This window comes from Dipodomys spectabilis, unplaced genomic scaffold (genome assembly GCF_019054845.1).
Source record: "Dipodomys spectabilis isolate Male_0828 unplaced genomic scaffold, ASM1905484v1 ptg000568l, whole genome shotgun sequence".
NCBI classification, from domain to species: domain Eukaryota; kingdom Metazoa; phylum Chordata; class Mammalia; order Rodentia; family Heteromyidae; genus Dipodomys; species Dipodomys spectabilis.
The window spans coordinates 642,262-666,126 of record NW_024871245.1 but is presented as its reverse complement, the minus strand read 5'-3'; the positions used below and the strand labels follow the sequence as shown (position 1 = coordinate 666,126).

General features: G+C 37.2%; 1 pseudogene; it reads right to left on the bottom strand.

Annotated features, from left to right (window-relative positions):
• Nucleotides 1-9,528: 9,528 nt before the first annotated feature.
• On the bottom strand, nt 9,529-9,641 carry LOC122100189 (annotated as a pseudogene).
• Nucleotides 9,642-23,865: the final 14,224 nt, after the last annotated feature.

The window sequence follows — 23,865 nt, the reverse complement described above, 5'->3', positions numbered from 1 at the left end:
CTATGATTTATTTGTTCTACAAGGAATTCTACTTTCTAATCTTTGTGTGATCAATTTTAGTCTCTTTGTTCAGTCTTTCTGACACTCTCTCTGGAGTCTCCTTTGAGTTTGCCTCATAAAAAATATATTATTTATCAGCTAAATGACTTTCAGTTTCTGTTTTTTGCTTGACTTCATTTAGGCTGTGATCAGACCTGACTGGCTGTGCTTACTGGAGTTTTTTATTTTTTTATTTTTTGGGTCCGGTCATGGGGCCTGAACTCTGGGCCTGGGCGCTGTACCTCAGCTCTTCAGCTCAAGGCTAGCGCTCTACCACTTGAGCTACAGCGCCACTTCCGCCTTTTTTCTTTTTGCTTATGTGGTGCTGAGGAATCGAACCCAGGGTCTCTGGCATGCAAGGTATACTCTCTACCACTGAGCCACCTTCCCAGCCATTTGTTTGTTTTGTGTGGTATTTTTTTGTTTTAGAGGTCTAGGATTACTATTCAAGGTAGTTGCTTCTCTGGGTCACAGTGATCCCCTGACCTAGAGTCAATGGGTTTTTCTCTTAAAGATACAAAAAACAGCTGACTAAATTCCTGTTAATTGTCTCAAAATGAGGCAATCTGGCATCCTTGTAAAGCCATCAATAATCCTCTGTAACCACTTATAGAAATGGTCTATCAAGATGGCTTTTCAAGGTTGACAGTGAACATTGTTCATTTCCAATTCAGCACCATGAAGCAAATCACATCCCATGGAGCAGACTTTTAGAAGGAAGGTCCCCTTCCTTCCTTATCTTATGATACATCAAACCATAATATTCTGCAGTTGTGGCCAGCCTGGAGCACATTTTCCCAAGAATATTCTGTAATGTAAAAGAGGACCAACTATGAAAATAAAGGTGAAAATAGTTGTCTACTACAGATTGATTTATCTTGCTTTTATCTGTTGTTATTTTCATTACTTCAAACACATGGATAAATTATATTAGGATTAGACAAGTGGCAAAGGATTAATGGAATAAACATTCAGTTTACTTTCATATATCCAATATAGTGCACTTAACCACTTATGGAAAATTAAATCCGACTGTAGAAACAATGTCAGAAATATAAAAGCCTCAATATGAATAATCTGGCACATATACACCATCATCAACTCAGAAATTCAGTCTCTCTTTAAATATTTATTTGGTACAAAATAATAAAATTTAATTAATGAATGTGACTTTTAAGTACCATCTGAAATACTCCTCGTGTATATGATTGTATATGTTTTAGATGTCACCTAGACAAGAATTAAACATGCATGTAAAATTCAAATTTCCGCAATTTAAGCTAGATTAGAGGAGTCATACCCTCCTGTAATGTGTGGTGTGAATTTTACTACAATGCTGATCCCTTCCACCTAATACCAAGAGTCATGTGCAATAATTTATTTTTTCATGTTAAGATGAGTGCTGAGTGTAGGATACACTTTGAATTATTATATTAATTTATTAAAATTAGTTTCACTTTTTTCTTTTCTATACCTGCAGAAAGTAAAATTATATATTAAACATTCAATATGAAGTAATCAATAACAAATAAACTATTATTAAAATGATACACTATTAAACTGTGATTTGAATTATAGTTCTAACAAATTGTGATGTAAACAACATTTAATAGAATTATGCGTAATGTTTTTTAAACTTACCAACCTTTTAATGTTTTCTAATTGTGTCATTTGTTATTCTTGATCCATGTCATCTCTCCACCTCAATTGTTTAGTTTTCTATTTTATCTCTATTGGTTTGCTGATTATGCATTTTGTTTTCCCTTTTTAGTGACTGACATGAGGCTGAAAATCTGTATGCTAGTTTATTACTTCCTACATTAAAATCAAATTGCTGCTCTCCACAGCTGTTCTACTTTTTTTGTATAGTTCAGAATTTCCCCTAGTGCCACCGACTGTATTGCTGCTCTCATATATTATATTTTATTTTTTATTTAAATTTTGTTGTCAAGGTAATGTACAGAGGGGTTATAGTTACATAATTAAGGTAATGAATTAATTTCTTTTCTAACTTGTTACCCCTTCACCCATTTTTCTCCCTCTTCCCTCCCAACGCACCTTGCAAGATCGTTTCCAACCTATTGTTTTGTGAATATCACTGTTGCATAGATTTTCCCTTTGTCCTTTGTCTCACTATTTTGTTTTTGTCCTTCCACTTCCCCAGTTCAGATCAACATATTTAAAATACCCCAGGTATCAAAATCAAATACAGTGACTACAGGGGATAAACCATAGGTGGGGAAAACACAAAAGGATAAAAATAAATCATGTAGTACATTATGAACAACAACAACAAAGAACATGTCTTGGAGTTCACTTAGAATCACCTTGTACGTTCATATGTACATAGCTATTGAGCTATTCTACTCATCTACTAAGATTATCCTTGATGTACACAATAATGCTCCCTCAGACCCAGTAATCCCACTTCTGGACATTTAACCAGATGACCACAAACCAGGCCACACTAAAGCTACCAGCACAATTATGGTTATCACAGTAATATTTACCATAGCTAAGATATGGAATCAACCCTGATGCCCCTCAGTAGATGAATGGATCAAGAAAATGACACACACACACTCACATACACACATACACACACATACTATGCTTCCATCAGAAAGAAAGATACCACCTCATTTGTAAGGAAATGGAAGGTCTTGGAAAACATCATATTAAGTGAAATAAGCCAGACTTAAAGAAACATAGTTCCCATGGTTTTCGTTATTTGTAATGATTAGTTTACATCAAGGATAATCTCATGTATTTTAATTTGACAGTTTGTTCTATGTTGAGCGTGCAACATTATTGCTATATTGTTTGTTATCATTTCTGTAAACTGGCAGGTATATTGAAAGAATTACATTCATCTTATCCATTACTGAAAGGAGAACAACTAAAAGAGCAACCCCTATGTCGCATCCACCTCTACCAGCAAGGAAGACACGACCTGGGATTCTTCTTAAAGCAGTTTATTCAGGAACCTTGATTATTAGCTTCTCTCTCGCCCCGCACCCACACTCCGGTTATAAGCCTCCTGGATAGCCAATCCCGAGGTGCCACGTGGCATATACCAATAGGGTCGCAAACACAGAAGCAAGCCAGCAGCCAAGCCATAGCCATATAAGGAGTTGTTTTTCACAGAGAGCACTCGCCATCGGGAAGGCAGAAGGTGGAAGCCAGCGCCATCTTTGGCTTGGCCGTGCCATGCGGTCGCGCCATCTTTGGTCAGCTCCCGCAGCTCTCCACAGCTCCCCATTTTTGTTTTATTAAGCGACAGGTAAGAGTAGAGGTTGGGCCTCTGTCTAAAACATTAATGAGAGGACCTTGCACTTGTCTTCGCCTGAGGGGAGCCTTCCCCAGTGACGACCAGGCCCGTCCGATGCCTTTTTTGCAGAGGTGGGACCTTGGGCATCAACCCATTTGCAACCCAACGTGCTCTTCTTGGGCTCACGCCAGGAAGTGATTCCCATGTGCAGTGCGTTTGCCCAAGTGCAGTGTGTTTGCCTTACACCCTGTGCTATTCCGTTAACGTGGCAAGCCACGCGTGAGGGGGCTGTCTGGCCTCAATGGCAGTGAAGGCCTGGACCACCATAGCCATACTCCTGCACTGCAAGCTCCTAATCCGGCATATGCACCACAGGCACAGCAAGATCGCCAATGCCAGGATACCGATAAGGGAGCCTATTCCCGCCCACTCCTTCAAATGATCTACAGCTGTCAAAATCCAGGAGGAAACATCTTGTAACAGGTGGAGTTTACCGCGACAATGGCCGATCGTAGCTGCAACATCAATTGGTCGAATTCTCCCATCCAGTTGTCTAAAAGATAACTTGACAGTTGTTTAGACAAATTTGCTGCCTGAGTATAGTTATAATACTGAATAGCAGTAATACAAAGCCCTTCATATTTTTGAATACATCCCAGCTGAGCCAACTGCCACATGATATCAACCTGTTCCTGCACAAGATCAATCCTTTGATTTAACAGCATCAGTCCTCCTTTTAATTGTGCAATGGCCACTTGTTGTAAATCCAGAGCTCTGGCTGTAGTAGCCGACAAGTTATTTAAAGTCTGAGCCGTCTGCACAGTATGTGACATGGCGACAGCGGCAGCCGTTGCACCCGCAGCAGCTACAGCTATAGCAGTTACAATGGCCACAGTGATGCCAAAATCTCTCTTATGTCTAAACAAGGTTACAGCTTGAGAAGCATCTACTGGCACAGGCACCCAACGCGGAATGCGTGTAACTATAGCTAATGGATGCTGAGAACTCCAGCAGGTAGCATAATAGGTTTCATTAGTACAAGCACACACATCATCTGAGCATACAGAGGTGTTGTTAATTATCAAAAACACAAAAGGGGAAACCACACACTTTAGCAAAGCAGCCTTGTCCTAAGAGCATATCTCTATCCCAAGCCTGGTGTCTGTTCGCTTGATTGATGACTGCCTGTTCACTACAAAATTCCAGCATAAATGCCTTCCAATCCAAGTATTGGCCTGGACTCAAACATGCCAGTGCTAGGCTTGCCCAATCAGAGGGAGTCATGCAGTATCTCTTTATAGCCTCCACTTGAGCTACGGTAAAAGAGGCTGTAATCCCATACATCCGAACAGACTCAGCCAGGGACTTAATTGCTTTAAATTCTAGAGGCTCATGAAATCTCTGTTGATTACCGTCTTGAAAAACTGGGAAGGCGAGTTGTGCTCGGGCAGTCCGCCAAGTATCTGGGCAAAACGTATGCCCATTGGCTCCATGTTGATATAGAGGAGGACCTAAGGGGACTTGACCGGAAGTTCTTTCTACGTCATCTAAAGGGGCCTGACCAAAAGTTCTTTCCACATCCTCATTAAGCACAGGTTGGCTTAGCTTATGTTTTCCTTTTTTTATACGGCTCCTTTTCATCTGTTGAATAAGTGCTCTCACTTCTTCCTCCTCTAACTCACTGGAACTTTCTCTTTCCGATTTTAGCTCGGACAGATCTGGGTATAGTTGCCCCCTTTTGCCCTGTCTACTGTCTCCCTTTTCACTGATCGCCTTCTCTGACCTCTCCTCCTGTAACTGCTCCAGTGCTGACTGTCCATCTTCTATAACCTCACAGCAGCGCTGGTCCTCCAGGCAGCCCCTTATCAGTTTCCAAATGGTGCGGACTCCTGCCTTTAATGTGCCTTGTTCATAGGCAAAGTCCAAATCCCTCCCTAATTTTTCCCACGAAGCTACTGTAAGGCTCCCGGACACTATGAACCAAGGAGCTACAATGTTGCATTCTTCAAGGAAACTCTGTAAAACACCCTTCCTAAACTTTAGTCCTTTTGAGCGTAGGAGCTCATTCAGGGCCAGAAAAATTGGATAAGACGTCGCGGTGCCCATCTCAGTTATAAAAATTTTATCTTCTTTTACTCCCTTTTTTATTTTTTATATTTATATTCTTACTTTCACTTTAGGCCTGTATTGCTTCCCGGGTTTCCGCTCTCTCTTTATCTACAGAGAAGAGCACCATATTATGCCCGCTTTAATGGCGGATTCCCACTTACCTGGGAACTTACCGGTGCACCACCCTGACTGCCAAGAGTTCTGGATCCCTTGTGGAGTTAGTTTCCCCGTACGGGCCACCACTTGTCGCATCCACCTCGACCAGCAAGGAAGACACGACCCGGGAATCTTCTCAAAGCAGTTTATTCAGGAACCTTGATTATTAGCTTCTCTCTCGCCCCGCACCCACACTCCGGTTATAAGCCTCCTGGATGGCCAATCCCGAGGTGCCACGTGGCATATACCAATAGGGTCGCAAACACGGAAGCAAGCCAGCAGCCAACCCATAGCCATATAAGGAGTTTTTCACAGAGAGCACTCGCCATCGGGAAGGCGGAAGGCGGAAGCCAGCGCCATCTTTGGCTTGGCTGTGCCAAGTGGCCGCACCATCTTTGGTCGGCTCCCGCAGCTCTCCACACCCCTACTAGGAAGAACAACTCCTACTTACTTAGCTTCATTCCTATGTAAGGCCATTGTTGTCCCCTGTATCCTCATGTTGTACATTTCAACCATATACCTCATACTGTATATCTAGTATCTTCTACATTGAGAACAAAATGCCTGAGAAGTTCCACTTTGCTTTACTTTAAAACAAAAAATTCTCTCTTAATATTTGAGGTTGGTGTGTGTGTGTGTGTGTGTGTGTGTGTGTGTGTGTTTACAAAGATCAGAACACAACATTTTTCTTCATTTCGAATACATCTTTCAGGTCATTGTAAGTTGTGGCTAATGGGAGCAGTCTCTTGTTATTTTAAGGATGAAACAGAAAAAGATATTTGTGCATGTACCACAGTTGCTTTATTATTCTGTAGTTGAACACTGTACATTGACTTATATCTTTGCTGCTCTTGTGAATAATGTGAATAACAATGAACTACAGATATATTTACGAGTTACCCAGAGAGAAATAATCACATGATTGGTGGGTCAGATGATATCTCAACTTTGGATTTCTTTAGAAACTTGCATACTACTTTCTACAATGAGAATACTAATCTGTTTTTTGACCAATAGTGTAGAAAATTTCCTTTTCTCCACACTCTCACCAACATTATTGCCTTTTATTCAAAGGTAATAAAGGGCAGGTTTTAACTATCTGCAGTACCCTAGACTGGCCTTAGACTTAAATCCAACCTCCTAAATGATGGAATTACAAGCCTTTACCAACATAACTGGTTCCATTGATTTTTTGATGAGTTATAATAGTTATGAAGTTGTATCATAGAAATTTTGAGTTATATTTCTCTAATGACTTCTGCTCAAAATCCATTAAGGCAGCATAGATGTTGTATTAAACATAACTCTGTAAACCCACAGGCAATTTTCAGGGCTTTATGGAGAACATGTATATTCAGACCTTTTGTCCATTTTTAATCCAGTTTCTGGTTAATCTCATCTTTAATCTCGCTAAACCAGACCAATAATTAATTCGAGGTAGTAGAAAAGAAAAAAAATGCAGCAACTCCTAACATTTTTCAGTTTTCAATAACATGGTATTGCTTAAATCATTTTCTGTTAACAACTGACACTATATAACTCAATTTAGTTAGAACTGTTACAAGGCTGTAGTTTATTTATTTTACATTGATTGCTCTTTCCAAAGCCTGTTTGTCTAATTTCCCTTGGTTTGTTTCAGTCTCAAGTAGCTCAGATTTCAAACTGAAGAATAAATGGAAGGAAGCAAACAAAAAAAATACAGTTCCTCTCATCCGATGATGCCTATATAAGAATGAGGAAAGAGTTCATCCTTCTAAGGACCTATGATAGGACAACAAAAAAAGAATTTATTCTTCTATGTCTTCTTTATCTTTGCGATGTAACTTAACTGTTGTAAAACACATTATACTGCTCAGATACTTTTATGTTTTATCAGTTTTGCACATTTTTACACTATCAAGACATAAGATAACCAGTTTGAGATTTACAGCATGAGAAGTTATCCACCTGGCTTCCTTGGAAGCAGCATGATCAATAGATATTACTTCTGGTTGTTCACTACCTGTAATGGTTTCTGTACTACTTATCACATTCTATTTAGTATTTTAAAAAGACTGCTGGCTAAACTCAAAGCTCATTCCTAGAAGTTTATGTTTAGTATTTCACAAGTTTTATTCCCTTAATTGTTAATATAACATTTGCTATAATGCTAATGTTATTACCATTTTAGTGTTGGGAAAAATTGTAATTAAAGGCAGTAAATGCATGGCCGAAAGACATACACAGTGAGGAAGGAAATGAGTCAAAGTTTCCGAAAGTCTTCCAGCAATACACAAAAGGTAGATAAAATCTCTCCATTCTATGACACTCTCAATTCAATATTCATATTGTCCAAGAAATAATAGCATACTAAATATTGCCCATGGTGATTGTTTTCTGTCACATTTGTCTTCAGCACAGATTGTGTTGGTGACATTGGGTTATCATGCACAGAACTGAGCTTATACATTGAGGTCCAAAGAGAGGCAAATATCTTCTGTCCCACAATTACAGTATCCTTTTTAAAAAGTACTAAAACTTTTCAATATAATCACCTACTGTCTTATAAGTATCCAAAAATAAAAAATCATAAATAATAACTCCAAAATGCTTTAAAAATGGAGATGTTAAGACATGCCCCTCTGAAGTAAATTTTCTTCTACTTTTAACGTTATTCTGAAAGTCTTTGCTGGTTTGTCATACCTATAATCCTAACTACTTGGGATATCTACTCAGGAGCCTGAGATCTGTGGATAAAAGTTGGAAGCAAATCAGGGAAAAATAAATTCATGAGATTATTTTTCAAAAATTTTAATGAACCTGCAAAGGGCCAAGAATGGAGATGTAGCTCATTTAGTAGCTCACCAATCTAGAGAGAAAAGGCCTAGCAAGACCTTGAAGCCCTGATTTCAAACTCTGAGCACACCAACACACATGCAAATGCTTGAGCACATGCGTGCATTCACACACATATGTATTCAAAATACCTTCATATCGGAGTTTTTCATGAATTTCTTTGCTAACGATATTATATGAGTAAAATAAAGGAAATAAACTCTTCCATCTCAGAACATTTTTTACTTTCTTATTGTAAAAATACTGTACAGAGGGGTAACACTTACATGAGCAAGGTAATAAGTACATTTCCTAACAAGTATTGTTACCTCCTCCTTTATTGTTTCCCTAACATCCCTTCCCTCCCACCTCCACAAGTCCATTAACCTCCTCCCTTTCCCCGCCTCAATTGTAAAGTTCACTTTACAACATAGTGTCTTGTGCATCTCATTGTTACAATGGGTCAACCTGTATCCCTACTTAAGGATTTTGTTTTTTTTCCTTCCCCTCAGAAAATTAGAGGAAAATATATGCAAGAAGTAGGCGCACCAACTTCAAATACAGTGAAAACAGGTGTTATAGCATGGGGGAGGAACATATAAAGAAACAAAAACAAAAACAACACACTGCACGTTATAAGTACGTGAGAAATGATATCCAGAAAAAAAAAAAAACCACTTGGGTCCCTAACTTGGGGTTCATTTCCCTTAACATATTTTTTTTAGCTTTTTTTTTGTTTGTTTGTTTTGGTCTGTCGTGGGGCTTGAACTCTGGGTCTGGGCTCTGTCCCTCAGCTCTTCAGCTCAAGGCTAGCACTCTACCACTTGAGCTACAGCGCCACTTCCGGTTTCCTGGTGGTTTATTTTAGATAGGAGTCTCATGGTCTCTCCTGCTGGGGCTGGCTTTGAACCGCGATCCTCAGATCTCAGCTTCCTGTGTAGCTAGGATTACAGGCGTGAGCCACCAGCGCCCGGCCCTTAACATAATCTTATCTGGTCATATACACATAACTTTTGACCTTTTCTGCTTATCCCAGACATATATTAGTTATTGAAAATTAGAGAAACCATGGACCTATATTTCTTTGGACTTGGCTTACTTCACTTAATAATTTTTTTTCCAAGTCTTTCCATTTCCTAACAAATTGGGCGATGGAATGCTTCAGGAATTTGCCTGTCATCCTTGGGCAGGGGCCATGCTAATCTTCTCTGTATCATTCCAATGTTAGTGTATGTGATGCTGAATTGAGCACAGAACATTTTTATATATAAATTGTAATTGATTTTTTAAACTAGACAAATCAACAAAAAGTAAGTTTAAAAGAATTGTTGTGAAATTTGAGAACCATGTACTTCTTACATAAGTACACATTTAAGAATAAAGTCAAGATTTACATGTCAAAAACAAATAAATAAATCCAGATATTTGTTGTTCAAGAGATGTGTAGGAGGAGGAAATCAATTATTCTCTACAAGGGACCTGTCATAATGAACACTGCAGCAAGAGTTAAGGTTTGTTAAAAGTTTTAATGTTTTAAATATATTTACTTTTGGATATTTGCTTATATATGCCAAAACTGGGACTGTATGACAGGTCATAATACTTTTCTATAAAGTATTTAAGATTTATGGTAGCAGATAAGTACTACTAAGTATGTACATTTCAGTGTTTATAGAAACTTTACTAATGAGAAGTTGCAAAGTCTTTGTGTAAAGGAGCAGAATAAAGAGCTGACTATGTTAACTACACAGTTTCTGTTAAAACTGTAGGCCTTCCTTACTTTATATGTTAGGGAGGAACAAATGATGATATAAGCCATATACAAATTATGAGATGAACTATAAGTGGTAATCTTAGTGGGTGACTTTAAACACTACTCATAGCCTATAAAATTCTTGTTGAACATCATAATCTTAGCCAGTGTTAAATGTAAAGAAATATGACAATAATAAAATCTAATTTGTAGTACACTTCAAATACTGAAAACACTGGTAATTATTTTTTTTATTTTATTATTCGTTAATATTTAATTATTGGTTTTCTTTATTTGTAGCATTGTTTTCCTTGTTGTAATATAATAGAACTTTTTGTAAGTTGTCATTAGGAGGTACTTTGAGAAGGTTACTGGGATGGCCACACCGTTTTTTATAGGTGCATGTGAATTTATAAAGAGGAAAATTAAGAACAAAATATGTATTTAAAAAATGATTAAGTAGAGTCTGATTCAGGAGTGTTGATAAATGTCCACACCTAAAATATTAGCCCTAAGCTGAAGCAGAGTAATTACAGAGTTGAGGTCACAAAAGTGAGAGACTGTGTTTTGTTTTGTTTTTTATTTTTATTTTGTTGGTCATGGGGCTGGAACTCTGGGGCCTGGGTGCTGTCCCTCAGCTCAAGGCTAGTGATACCACTTGAGCCACAGCACCACTTCCATCTTTTTCTGCTAATATGATGCTGAGAAATCAAACCCAAGGCCTCATGCATGCAAGGCAGGCACTCTACCATTGAGCCACCTTCCCAGTACCTGAAAGACTGGGTTTTAAAAAATCATCTAAAAAACATTTGCTTTCTGCTTTGGATTATATAATGAAATATATGAGTATATTTGATGTTTTTGTGCATTGTCATACTTCTAAATTTATACTAACTTTACCCACTTTATCCTTGTCAAAGTCATGAAATATCTCTGGGAGTTTGCTTCTGTGAAGATTGTTTTTGCATTTATAATTTCTTCTGAGTTATTTTTATTTTTTTATCAAAATTACTTTATATTTCATGTTGATGTGTATTTACTCAGAGACAGGGATATAGAGGATTTAGTTTACCAAGTGAACGTTAAAATTAGAGCTCAGCAATAAGACAAGATGTAAACATAAAGGGGATCCAAATAGGGAAAGAAGAAATAAAACTCTCCCTCTTTGCACATGACATGATCTTGTATTTAAAGAATCCCATAGATTCCACTACCAAATTACTCAAGCTGATTCAAAACTTTGGCAAAGTAGCACGATATAAAATTAACCCCCCAAAATCAATGGCTTTTCTGTATGCCAACAATGAGAAAAGTGTGGCTGAATTTAGGAAAGTAACTCCATTTGCAATAGCCCCTCAAAAAATAAAATACCTAGGAATTAATTTAACCAAAGAAGTGAAGGACCTCTATGATGAAAACTTTAAAATCTTGAAAAAGGAAATCAAAACAGAACTTAGAAAATGGCAAAACCTCCCATGCTCCTGGATTGGAAAGATCAACATCGTGAAAATGGCAATACTTCCCAAGGCTATCTACAAATTCAATGCAATTCCTATCAAAATTCCAACCTCATTTTTCAAGGAAAAAGAAGAGGCAATCCAAAAATTGATATGGTACAATAAAAGACCCCGAATAGCAAAAATGCTCCTCAATGGAAAGAACACTGCTGGTGGAATATCAATACCAAATTTCAAACTCTACTATAAAGCCATAGAAATAAAAACAGCTTGGTACTGGCATAAGAACAGACCTTAGGACCAATGGAATAGAATTGAAAACCCAGAAATGAACCTACAGACCTATAGCCAACTAATCTTCGATAAGGAAGCTAAAATAATAGAATGGAAGAAAGACAGCCTCTTCAGTAAATGGTGCTGGCAAAATTTGTTAACTACTTGTAGAAGACTAAAACTAGATCCTTATATATCACACTGCACCAGAATCCACTCCAAATGGATCAAAGACCTCGGAGTCAAAGCAGACACTCTGAAAACCTTACGGGATGGAATAGGAAAAACCCTAGGCCTCCTTGGCTCAGGCGGAAATTTTCTTAATAGAGACCCGGAAACACAACAAATCAAAGAAAGGTTGGACAAATGGGATTGCATGAAGTTGCAGAGCTTCTGCATGGCAAAGGACATAACTAGCCAGATCAATAGAAAGCCCACGGATTGGGAGAAGATCTTTACTAGCCATACAACGGAAAAGGGTCTCATATCTAAAATATACTTGGAACTCAAAAAATTAAATCCCCCAACAACAAATCCTCAAAGAAACAACTGCCCAATAAATAAGTGGGCTAAAGACTTGAAGAGAAACTTCTCTGAAGAAGAAAGAAGTATGGCCAATAGACACATGAAGAAATGTTCAACCTCCCTAGCCATAAAAGAAATGCAAATCAAAACAACATTGAAATACCACCTCACCCCAGTTAGAATGGCTATAATCAAGAACTCTAACAACAACAGATGCTGGAGGGGATGTGGACAGAAGGGAACTTTACTTCATTGTTGGTGGGAGTATAAACTTGTTCAACCACTTTGGAAAGTAGTATGGAGGTTCCTCAAAAGACTCCACATAGAGCTCCCCTATGATTCAGCAATCCCACTTTTGGGCATTTACCCAAATGTTTACAAACAAGACCACACTAAAGCTACCAGCACAACTATGTCTATTGCAGCATTATTTACCATAGCTAAGATATGGAACCAACCCTGATGCCCCTCAGTAGATAAATGGATCAAGAAAATGTGGTATATACACACAATGGAATTCTATGCCTCTATCAGAAAGAGTGACATTTCCCCATTTGTTAGGAAATGGAAAGGCTTGGAAAAAATTATATTAAGTGAAGCAAGCCAAGCCCAAAGAAACATAGGTCCCATGGTTTCCCTTATTTGCAATATCTAGTATATGTATGAGTCAAGCAGGAAAGATCAGATCATGTAATGTTAGGAAAATGAACCCTCAGATATGTATTTAAATGTTTTTTTTCTTTCATGCATTTGTTTCTAACTCATTTATAAGATTATTTCTTTGTAACTTTGTATGTCCCTCCCCCACAGTATAACCCCTGCTTTCACTATATTTGATGTCGGTATAATTTGTGGAGGAGATGGGGAAAAACTCGTCGTTTAAGGATACAGGTTGACCCAATGCAACTATGAGCAGTACAAGTTGTCATGTCAAAAACGAACTTTACAAATTTGGTGCGGGGGGGGGGTTGGGTGGGGGGGTAGGGGGAGGCTGGGAAGGGATGTGAAGGGTAAACAAAGGAGGAGGCTGCAATGCTTGATAAGAAATGTACTCATTATCTTGCCCATGTCATTGTAACCCCTCTGTACAGTATGTTCACAAAAAATAAAAATAAAAATTAAAAAAAATAAAATAAAATAAAATTAGAGCTCAAAAATAAAAATCAGCTTCTGAAACTAAGGTTCAATGCCTTGCATCCTTGGATCAGCTAGAGGATCAATCCAGGCTTCAGACTTAAAGTGGGCAGCTGAGGGAGTTTAGTGGGTAGGACTTTTTGAGTTCCCCTTTCAGGATATAAGATTTAAAACACTTACATGCAAGCACATACTCATAACAAGTTTTTGTTTGGAGAAGTGCACATTATGGAGCTCCATAATGAAAATCATACATTATTTAATAGTGTTCTCAGACCTTTGTCAACATTCTCCCAATGGATTATCAGAAGCAGGTCCTTAGATCATTTTTCTTGGGTTCCTTAGGCTTAGAATTCTTATTCCCCATTTCAGCAGGTCTGTTGTGATTTCAGTTTTTGGTGCACGTAATCCTCCCTTTTGTAAGTTTCTTGTGCACCCTTCTCATATTTAACTCTCCCGTTACTGGAGATTTCTCAACAATGGATTCCTCCAGCTCTCCCATTTTTATTCTTGGGCCAGAGAATGAAAACACACATCGAGACTCAAGTTCTCATTGTGCCTAAGACACACTCAGCCAGAAAAATCCCCAGCCAACCAGGTAGAATGCTCTAGTCCAATTTTTCCTCTCATGGGTGATGCATGACATTACTTTTTATTGAGGTGCTTCCTTGGACCCTTTCCTGAAATTGCTGATACACTTTCCATCCTTTACCACAACGGATGGTGTTTAACCCAACCTTGAGCTATCTCAACAACTCAGGATGTGTCTTCTCCTGAGGGTCTCCCTACATCCCCCTTGCATAACATGGATCCTGGACTAGTCCCCACATTGTTGGGAATACTCCCCTACTGTAACCCAATATCCCAAGAAAGACCACCAATTTGAAAGGAACTTAGCATGGCAATATTTAGTTCTGTTAAAAAGCATGTTATTGACAGAAAGCAACCACTATGAGTAAGAAGTCTGCCCAGGTTATACCCCTAATGAGTTACTACTTCTGGTATTGATCACAAGTTGTGTTCACAATCTTGCTCTATTGGCTCTTTTGAAACTCAGCTGGTTATTTTGAAAGGGGTTAACAATATCAGAGCAATCCACTAAACCAGGACACCCAGGCCAGAAATTGTTAGAAAATTCTTATTCAGCTTGTGCTTTATGAGTTAAACTATTCCTCAAGTCCCTAGAACGATTTTAGTAACAGGATATACTTTAGTTATATAGCTTTTTGGAAGATGATTATGCTTAGTCAATACTTTCCCTTAATTCCATCATTTTCAGAGAAAAAGATTATTCTAACTCTTACACAGTCCATTCCCAGACAGAATTTATTATAAGCAGCTCCCTTTTTGGAATGGAGGCTTATGAGTTTCCAGTTGAAAACACCTTATTTGCATATTGCCTTGGTTTCCTTAGGAAACTCGCCTCAGCAGGTGGTTATGAAACCAACAGCTATGTGTGGCTGCTTCATTATAAAGAACCTGTCTGTACTTGTGTTCCTACTGCTAATTGAAAGAGGAAAGTCTGCTCTCTGGAAACACGTAGCTATGGATTTAAGCGCGCTTACTGAACTCTGAGCACAGAGCACAGATTGAGCTGCAGGATTTTAAGAGCCATAGATGAATCAGTCAGATACCAGCTGCTTGGCTGACCACAGGGCACACTTTTGATGCCACATTTCTGAGGTAAAGCAGTTCCAAGCTGCCAAGACACTATGGTAAGAAGAAGCCTGAGGGGGAATTCTTGGTGGGAAGGAGAAGGTGAAAGTTTGGATTTAGGTTTTAGAAAATGCAAGCCACTTTCTGAATTGCTTGAGGCTGTGAGCAGATCATCATATTTTCTAGCTCTCTAGATGCAGAGTATGAGAACACTTCCCACATATCACACTCAATCCCTCCTGCCTAGTAGTCTTCAATTCCCTCTTACAGCAGTTAAGCAATTTTTAAGAAAGCAAAATTCAGCAAACCTGATTAGCTTGTGAAGAAAACATATCCTCTGGCTTTAGAATAGATCAATTTCTATCTCAGAATAAGAGGAAGAAAATAAACCACATTCTACAGAATGTGTAACACCTTAAACATTCTAGTTTGCTGCATGAACTTTTCATTAGATTCCTACAAGAAAAAAAAGAAATCTGAGAATTTCTAGAGCCTTTGTTAGCCTAATATCAAGTTCTTGCTGTTTTTTATTTGTTTGTTTGTTTTGTTTTTTCCTAATACTTCAGAGATTCTAGTTAGAAGAATTGAAAAAATACAGATATTAGCCTGGTTCAGATTAATCTGAAACCACAGCAACTAAGTTATCAAATTCTAAATCTAGTCTCAAAGATGAAAGTCAAGGCTTCCCTCCCCGCAACATCTTCAGAATTGCAGTATTGTCTAAGTCTCAGGTTTGTTTTCTTTAAAGAATTAGAAAGCAGAACAGTTTTTAAAGCAGTTTTTCTTCAAAGCGAAAAGAGAGCAGTGCAACAGTCTCTTCCTAAAAGCAGAAACAAAGCAGTGAAACAGACTCCCCAGCGAAAAGAGGGACATAGTGTCTTATAATTGGTTTCCTAGTCTCAGAGCATGAGTATGGAATTTTTCCTTATTGGATGCCCCTTCTCAGAGCACAAGCACAGAAAACACTTTTGATTGGATGGGAAGTAGAGGGACACTCCCTAGACCATAGTCAAAAAAAGCCATGTGTTAGCACCTAAAGTTTCATGTGAAAAGGGTGTGTAATATTTGCTGCATCATTCATCCTCACCATGTTGGAGCCAGTTCCAACCATTACCTTTTATCCATAACTACCCAGATGTAGTGATTTAACTCCCTCTGAGTGGCACATAAGCACTTGTTACTCACAGGGCACTGTACATTGTAATGTCCCACCAACACTATGTTGACAGAGAAATTAGATTTCTAAATTGCTGTTTTGAAGAAGCAAAGCCCTCTGACTTAAACTTGCACACTTAACTTAAAATTTATTGTCTTTTTTCAATTCTATTAGCATTACCTACTTAAATAAGTGTATTTTTCATTTTGATATATCCACATAGGCGTACAATGTACCATGATTATGCTTAACCCCTTCATAATTCTCTCCAAAGTTTTATTAATCATTTTAAGAATACAACATAGTAGTAATAAGTACATGTACAATATTGTACAATCTCAATGTCCACACTCTTTATATCCTCCAAGATTCAAATTCTTTATTCATTAAAACAATTTTCCACCTCTCCTCTGCTTCAAGGTATACATCAAGTATGATTTTGCTTCCTGTCTCTATCAATTAGACTGTTCTATGTAACTACTGATATAAGTAGAATCATATAATACTTGATCTTTTTATGACTGGCTTATTTCACTTAGCAGTGTTCCAAAGTTTCATCCATAAAATAGCATATGTCACAACATAATTCTTTTTTTTTTTTTGGGGGTCCGGTCATGGGGCCTGAACTCTGGGCCTGGGCGCTATCCCTCAGCTCTTCCTCTCAAGGCTAGCACTCTACCACTTGAGCCACAGCGCCACTTCTGGCTTTTTTCTTTTTGCTTATGTGGTGCTGAGGAATCGAACCTAGAGCCTCATGCATGCAAGGCAAGCGCTCTACCACTGAGCCACCTTCCCAGCCCCATAATTCTTTTTAAAGTTGAAATAATATACCACTGTATGTTTAAATCACATTTGCTTTAGCTATTCATTTGTTGATGGCCACTGGATTGCCTCCATGTTTTGAGTATTGTACAAAATGACTATGAGTGTACAAGATCTCTTCCAGACCTTGCTTTTAGATGTTTAAAGTATATGCCCAGAAATGGAATCACTGGATCACATGAAAACTCTCTTTTCTTTCTTTTCTTTTAAATTTTTTTGTCATGGGTCTTGAACTCAGGACCAAGTCACTGTCCCTGAACTTTCCCTCAAGGCTAGAGTACTACCACTTTAAAACACAGATCCACTTCCAGTTTTCTGCCCAGGCTGGCTATGAACCGTGATCCTTGGATTTCAGCCTCCTGTCCTGAGTGGTTAGGATTACAGGTATGAATAATCTTGTTTTTAATTGTTTGAAAAGATGCCATTCTGTTTCCCATAGAACGGTTCCAATTTTACCAAACTTTTGGCAGTATTGTTACTTTATTTTTTGTAGTTATCCTACCTAATTCATATGAAGTGGTAATTTTCTTCATTATTTTGACTTACACTTTCGTGGTGATTAGTGATGTTAAACACCTTCTTCGTGGGCTTGTTAACACTTTGTCTTCTCTGGAGAAACATCTGAGTTCTTTGCACATTGTAAAGTCAGGTTGTGTGTCGTTGCAATGATGTTTTTTATATATTCTTGATGTGAACCACTTATCAAATATATATGTGCAATAACTTTATCCCATTCTGTGTTGCTTTTTTGGACACTGTTGATTGCAACCTTTGGTGCATTCTGATTTATGTTTTCCTATAATGAATGACCCTTCATTGATGTCAGTTTCCAGTATGTCTTCTGGTCCTGTAACTACGAACCATCATATTGATTTGGACTCCTGCTATGGTAACAGTGAAGTAAAGCTACATAATTATGCTCTGGTCACCTACCTACTGCCACTTTTGTATCTCTCTCCATTAGCTTTTCGTAAAGGCCTTGGGGCATATCCACAACTTACTTGGTCCTTAAAAACCTGTAGAATTACAGGCCTTAAATTTAGTTTTAATGGAAATATGTGACATCCAATTTCTTTTTTTTTCCTTTTTGTACATTTTTGATTGTAAGAATACTGTACAAAGGGGTTACAGTTACGTGACAAGGTAATGAGTACATTTCCTATCAAGCAATTTTGCCTCCTCCGGGCAAATAAGATGAAAATTGAGAGCTTCGTAATATAGAAGCACACCAAAACTCTAGGTATATATTTTTCTTCATATGAGTATTTAGAATTGTGTGATGCTAGAGAGTTAACCTACTTGCAAGTTAATAATGAACTTGTCACACTTTAATGGATGCTAGACGATTTATGATGCTCTTCGGTCAGAGACAAAAAGGACTTAATTTTTACAGTAATAGGGAAAGCCAGTGAGATATGTGTGTATGTGTATATTTATATATTACAAGTGTAGCTCCCATCCCTCAGTGCCACTGAGTGAAGTAAAGATAGCCATGTGAAGCCTATACAAACAATGGGTTCCGAGTTTGAGCAATTTCAATCTTTCCAATGAGCAATAGGCATGCTTGAACTTTACTCTGGAGAATGACAATAGCTTAGAAAAAGCTTGCAAATATACTATGGAATATAGAGCAGCTAGTGTTCACTTGAAGATATGCAAACACTTGAGTCTGCCGTGGAATTGTTCTTTTTCTTTTGTTTCTTGAATGTTCCTAGCTACTAAGACCAATATATATTTCTCCTAATAAACGTTTAGCTCCCCTTAAAAAGGAGGCATGACAATTTGTTGAGAATACTTATAATTTTTCTAGCCCTAAGCCCTCAGTCCTATCTAGAATACAATTCTAGATACAAAATAAATACAAAATAAATAGATGGAATTCAAATTTAACACATCTAGAAGCTTTTTTCTTAGAGGCATTTCTTAATGTACGTGTGGAAGAAATTAAGGAAAAAATAGGCCCACAAATATATATTATGAAGATATTCTATGTATTTTAACAGTAATAAGAGATTACATTTCTGTTTTTTAGTGTGTGAATATTTACAGAGTATGTACAGAGTGCCAAAGTTTATGCCAGGGCCTATCATGGAATAGAATGTAGCAAATTTTCTCTATATGGTTTGTATATTTATAGAATTCACCTCTCTGACTTCTCTCCCATTTTGATAAAAAAGAGCACCCGTTTGATTGAAATACAATCATTATTTTTCTACCTTCAGGATTCCACACACTTTGCTGTCTACTAAATATAGAAAAGATTCATGCATAACCCTCATCTTCAAGAGCAATTTTCAGTATCCCAAGTAGCTTGTGTTTATCTCCCACCCCTTTCCTCCCAGCTGTCAATCTAGGTGAGTGATGGCTGAATTCTATAAGACAGGAAAACTCAGATAATTCACAGGCATTCAGTTAGTATCTAATGGAAAATTCTTCACTTGGATTATATTTTATCATCATCTTTGTGAGAACTTCAGCTTCCTTATTTGGAAACTGAGCTGTTCAGTTAAAAGTGAGTAGATGAATCTTATTATTTAAAATTTCATTTAACTAAAATTGGAAAAATTAATTTTTCAGAGACTATTCACATTTAAGATTCATTAGCCACATATAGCCAGTGGCTCGTCTGTTGGACAATGGATATATAGAATATTTCCATTATCACAGATGTTTCTGTTAGAACTGTTTTAGAGCATGTTTTAGTTTGTTAAGGCATGGTCCATGTTCATAAACTATATATGCTCCGTAGGTAGTACTCAGACTGAAGATCCAACCAGAAAGGCTAGACACCCAGGAAGTTAAGATATAGGTATAAATAGTTCTACATAGGCACACTTATTTGTGAGGAGGAACAGGATCAAACAGTCAACGTCAGCAGAATCAACCCTCTCAACTCCAGGAAAGAATAGGTAAAAATGTTAGCAGTTCTTTGCAGCTTTGCTTCTGTGATTGAAATTGACTGTGGTATTCTCAATGGTGATTTTGTTGGAAAATATAAATGTGTAATTATCACATTAGCTCAGTGAAGAATTAGAGTTTGTGCTTTGTAAATGTAATTTGATATTTATATGTGACATTTCAATTTCTCCTGGTATCAATACACCACAAATATCTTTAAATGGTTTCTGAGTTGTTTCTTTCGTTAATTTTGTTGTTCTTAAAGCAGACATTTTAGAAATTAGTGGAAAAGTTAAGACTTTCTTGTGTTTTGCAATCCCATTATTTCTCCGTAAGCTTAATAAAAAATGAGAATCTAAGAACTATGTGAAGAAATTGTATCTCCAATCACCTGTTCACTTTCATTAATTACTAGACCAAAGGGAACTGGCTCCCCAGAATCTCACCTTCCGAATTCAAGAATGAGGTGGGAATAAGGCAAGGAAATTGAGACATAGTAATTTGCACTGAAGTTACTGTGCTGTCACAATGAACACTTGTTCTCATGCAATCTTTTTGAATCCCACAGTTAGCTTTTTTGTGGTTTTTATTAGTATGACAAAGATGACTGACTTTCCCAGATTTACAGTTGGAAGTGTGTGGGACACATTCCTTTATGTATGGAATCTTCCTTAAAATTGTGCATCATTCACTTTGGGTCTCGGTGCCTTTTCCATCCTTGTCACAAGTATGTATTTCTACAAATGGAGACGTTGGTTTATCATTTGTCTTTAAATGATTAAATTATGTGGATTTGCTATAGAAGGAAGGTATTATGGGTAGGACCCTTTGGTCCATGTTGACATTTCTTTATGGAATTCTTTTACGGTCCTTACTCATGGACTCAGGTGTAAGTAATTCTCCCCATATTCCAGTATACTCCAGTAGAGTGGGGCAAAGCATTAGAAATTTAAAACATGCCTATAACTCTTTTAAAGTATACTTTTAAATATAATGATATAAATAAAAGCTTTTGTTTTGTTTTTATTTTTTATTTTAATATTATTGTCAAGGTGATGTACAGAGGGGTTACAGTTACATAAGTAAGGTAGTGATAACATTTCTTATCTAACTTGTTACCCTCTCCCTCATTTTTCTTCCTCTTTCCTTCATTCTCTCAATCCCTCCAAAGTTGTACAGATCATTTCCAACATATTGTTACATTTGATTTCCTTTAATTAAATGTTTGTGATGTTCCCATCCTGGAACTCCACAATGTAAACACTGGAACACCACGGTTAGACCCCTCTGCCATGCATATATGCATATGCATATTTTCCTAAAATTTGGGGTCATATATTTGTTTGATTATTCATTTGTTTATTGCCCAAACTGGAGCTTGAATCCAGGGCCTACACACTGTTCTCTGCTTTTTTTTTTCCCACAGCACTAGCCACAGGCCCATTTCTGTCATTTTTGTGGTTAAATGGATATTCCTCTGGGGGCTGGCTTTGAACCATAATATTCAAATCTCACCCTGTGAGTAGGTAAGATACAGGTGTGAGCCTACTTTATAAGTTGACTTTTCATCTCATTATATCATTCATATATTTCCTATCCTTAGAAATTTCATACTGTTCTAAGAACATCACTTACAATGATTGCACGGGAGTCCAGTGCTTATAAATTCCATAATTAATTAAACTGTCCCTAACACTGAAAATTTTGTTGTCTCCAAAATATTAAATGCATCATTAAAGTTCATTTGGATTTTTCATTCTAGTATTTATTTTTTATAATTAGATAAGTATCTGCTAGTTGTTAGAAAGAACCAAATACAAAATTTCTTGTTACATAATGATCTATCTTAACTTGGCTCATCTAAAACAGTACGTTACTCCTCCCCATAAAGTTTATATTTTTCCCAGCATGCAGTTCCAGTTTTGTAACTTTTACACACCTTACCCATTATAATGCTTTTGTCGAAAATCCCTCTTGCTATCATCCAGTTTTTGTAAAAACATTTTCCATGTATTTCATTAATAGGAAGGCATATTTAACTAATACCAACTCAACGTCATCATTTCCACGTGTATTAGCATTTTAGCCTGGATCAGAACTTGATTCTAACATATTTTGTTTTAATGGAAGAATCAGAGTATCAAACGGAAGGCTGAGGGTTCCCTTATGAACAAATTTTATCATTCATTGCTTATTTTTGTTTTTGAATTTAAAAGTTAAAGATTACTAACTCACATATCCTCTGTTGTCACTGCATTTGATTCCAGTTCTCTACATCATGTATATACATTTTTCTAATTTGGGAAGGGGAAGGGAAACAACAAAATGCTGAAACAAGGATACAGGTTGACCAATTGTAACAATGAGAAGTACAATAAACTATGTTGAAAACTAACTTCACAACTTCAGGGTAGGGGGAAGGAGGAGTTGGGGAAGTAAGGAGGGAAGGGAATGTAGGGGTAAAACAGAAGATGGGGTAACAATGCTCGACAGGAAATGTACTCATTACCATGCTGTAACTGAACCCTGTAACCTCTCTATACAGTTTCTTTACAATAAAAATATTTTTAAAAAGATTACCAGCTAATATTTCCATGGTAAACTTGCTATGCACCTTAAATGCTTCATATAGCTGAAAATGGGAAACCAAAAAGAAAACAACTTTATATATATATATATATATATATATATATATATATATATATATATGTATGTATATATTGCTGTAACACTGAGATGCCAAATCCAGTGCCAAGTGCACAAGAACCCAGAGTACAGTCTAATCTCTAGAATTCTGAGTTGTTTTCTTTGGCTGGAAATCTCTTTAGTGTATTATGCACAATATGCAGAAATGTCCTGAAAAAATATTCATGGATTAAAACAATTCTACACGATCAGGAAAATTTGCACCATGTCAAAAAGTGGAAAATAAGACGAGAAAAATTCTATTCCTATTTATATAAAAGCTAGGATTGGACATGGATGTACCAGTAGACTGAAGAAGAGAAACAATTATTTAAGTGAGTTGTTATTATAAATGTAATAATATAATGATATACATGGTAAAATAGAACCTGATGATGAGCCATGAACTCTGCCTGAGGAGTTCAAGAAAATCTTTATTGCTTAGTATCTTGATACATAGGAAGGGAGAAAACAAATATTCTGTAAAATGAAGAAAATCTTATGAAGTGCAGAAATCTCTAAATATTATGATCAAGGAATGTAAAGTATCAGGAACAAGGTACCAGTTAATTGAAGAGTGAAATTGGAGCGATTGAAATGACCATATTGCTTGGTTTTATGAAACTTCCTTAATATGCACAGGGCCCTGGGTTCAAACCCCAGCACTAAAAAGGAAGGAAGGAAAGAAACCAAGAAAGATTTGCAAGGTGGGGTCTATAGTTCTCTTTCTTTGATGAGTCCCTGCCTGGTTTTGGGATGAGGGTTATGATGGCTTCATAGAATGAGTTCGGTTGTGAACTTTCTCGCTCAATTTCATTGAAGAGTTGGAGGAGTATTTGTGTGAGCTGTGCGTTGAATGCCTTGTAGAATTCTGCTGTAAAACCATCTGGTCCTGGGCTTTTCTTAGATGGGAGGACTCTAATTGCTGTTTAGAAACATCAATACTTGATATGGGCCTGTTAAAATGATTTAACTCATCTTGGTTTAGTTTCAGCATGTCAATATTTGCTAGGAAAAGGTCCATTTCTGCCATGTTCTCAAATTTATTAGTATAAAGTTTTGAGAAGTATTCCCTTATAATGTTCTGAATCTTGGTTGTTTCTCCGGTGATGTTTCT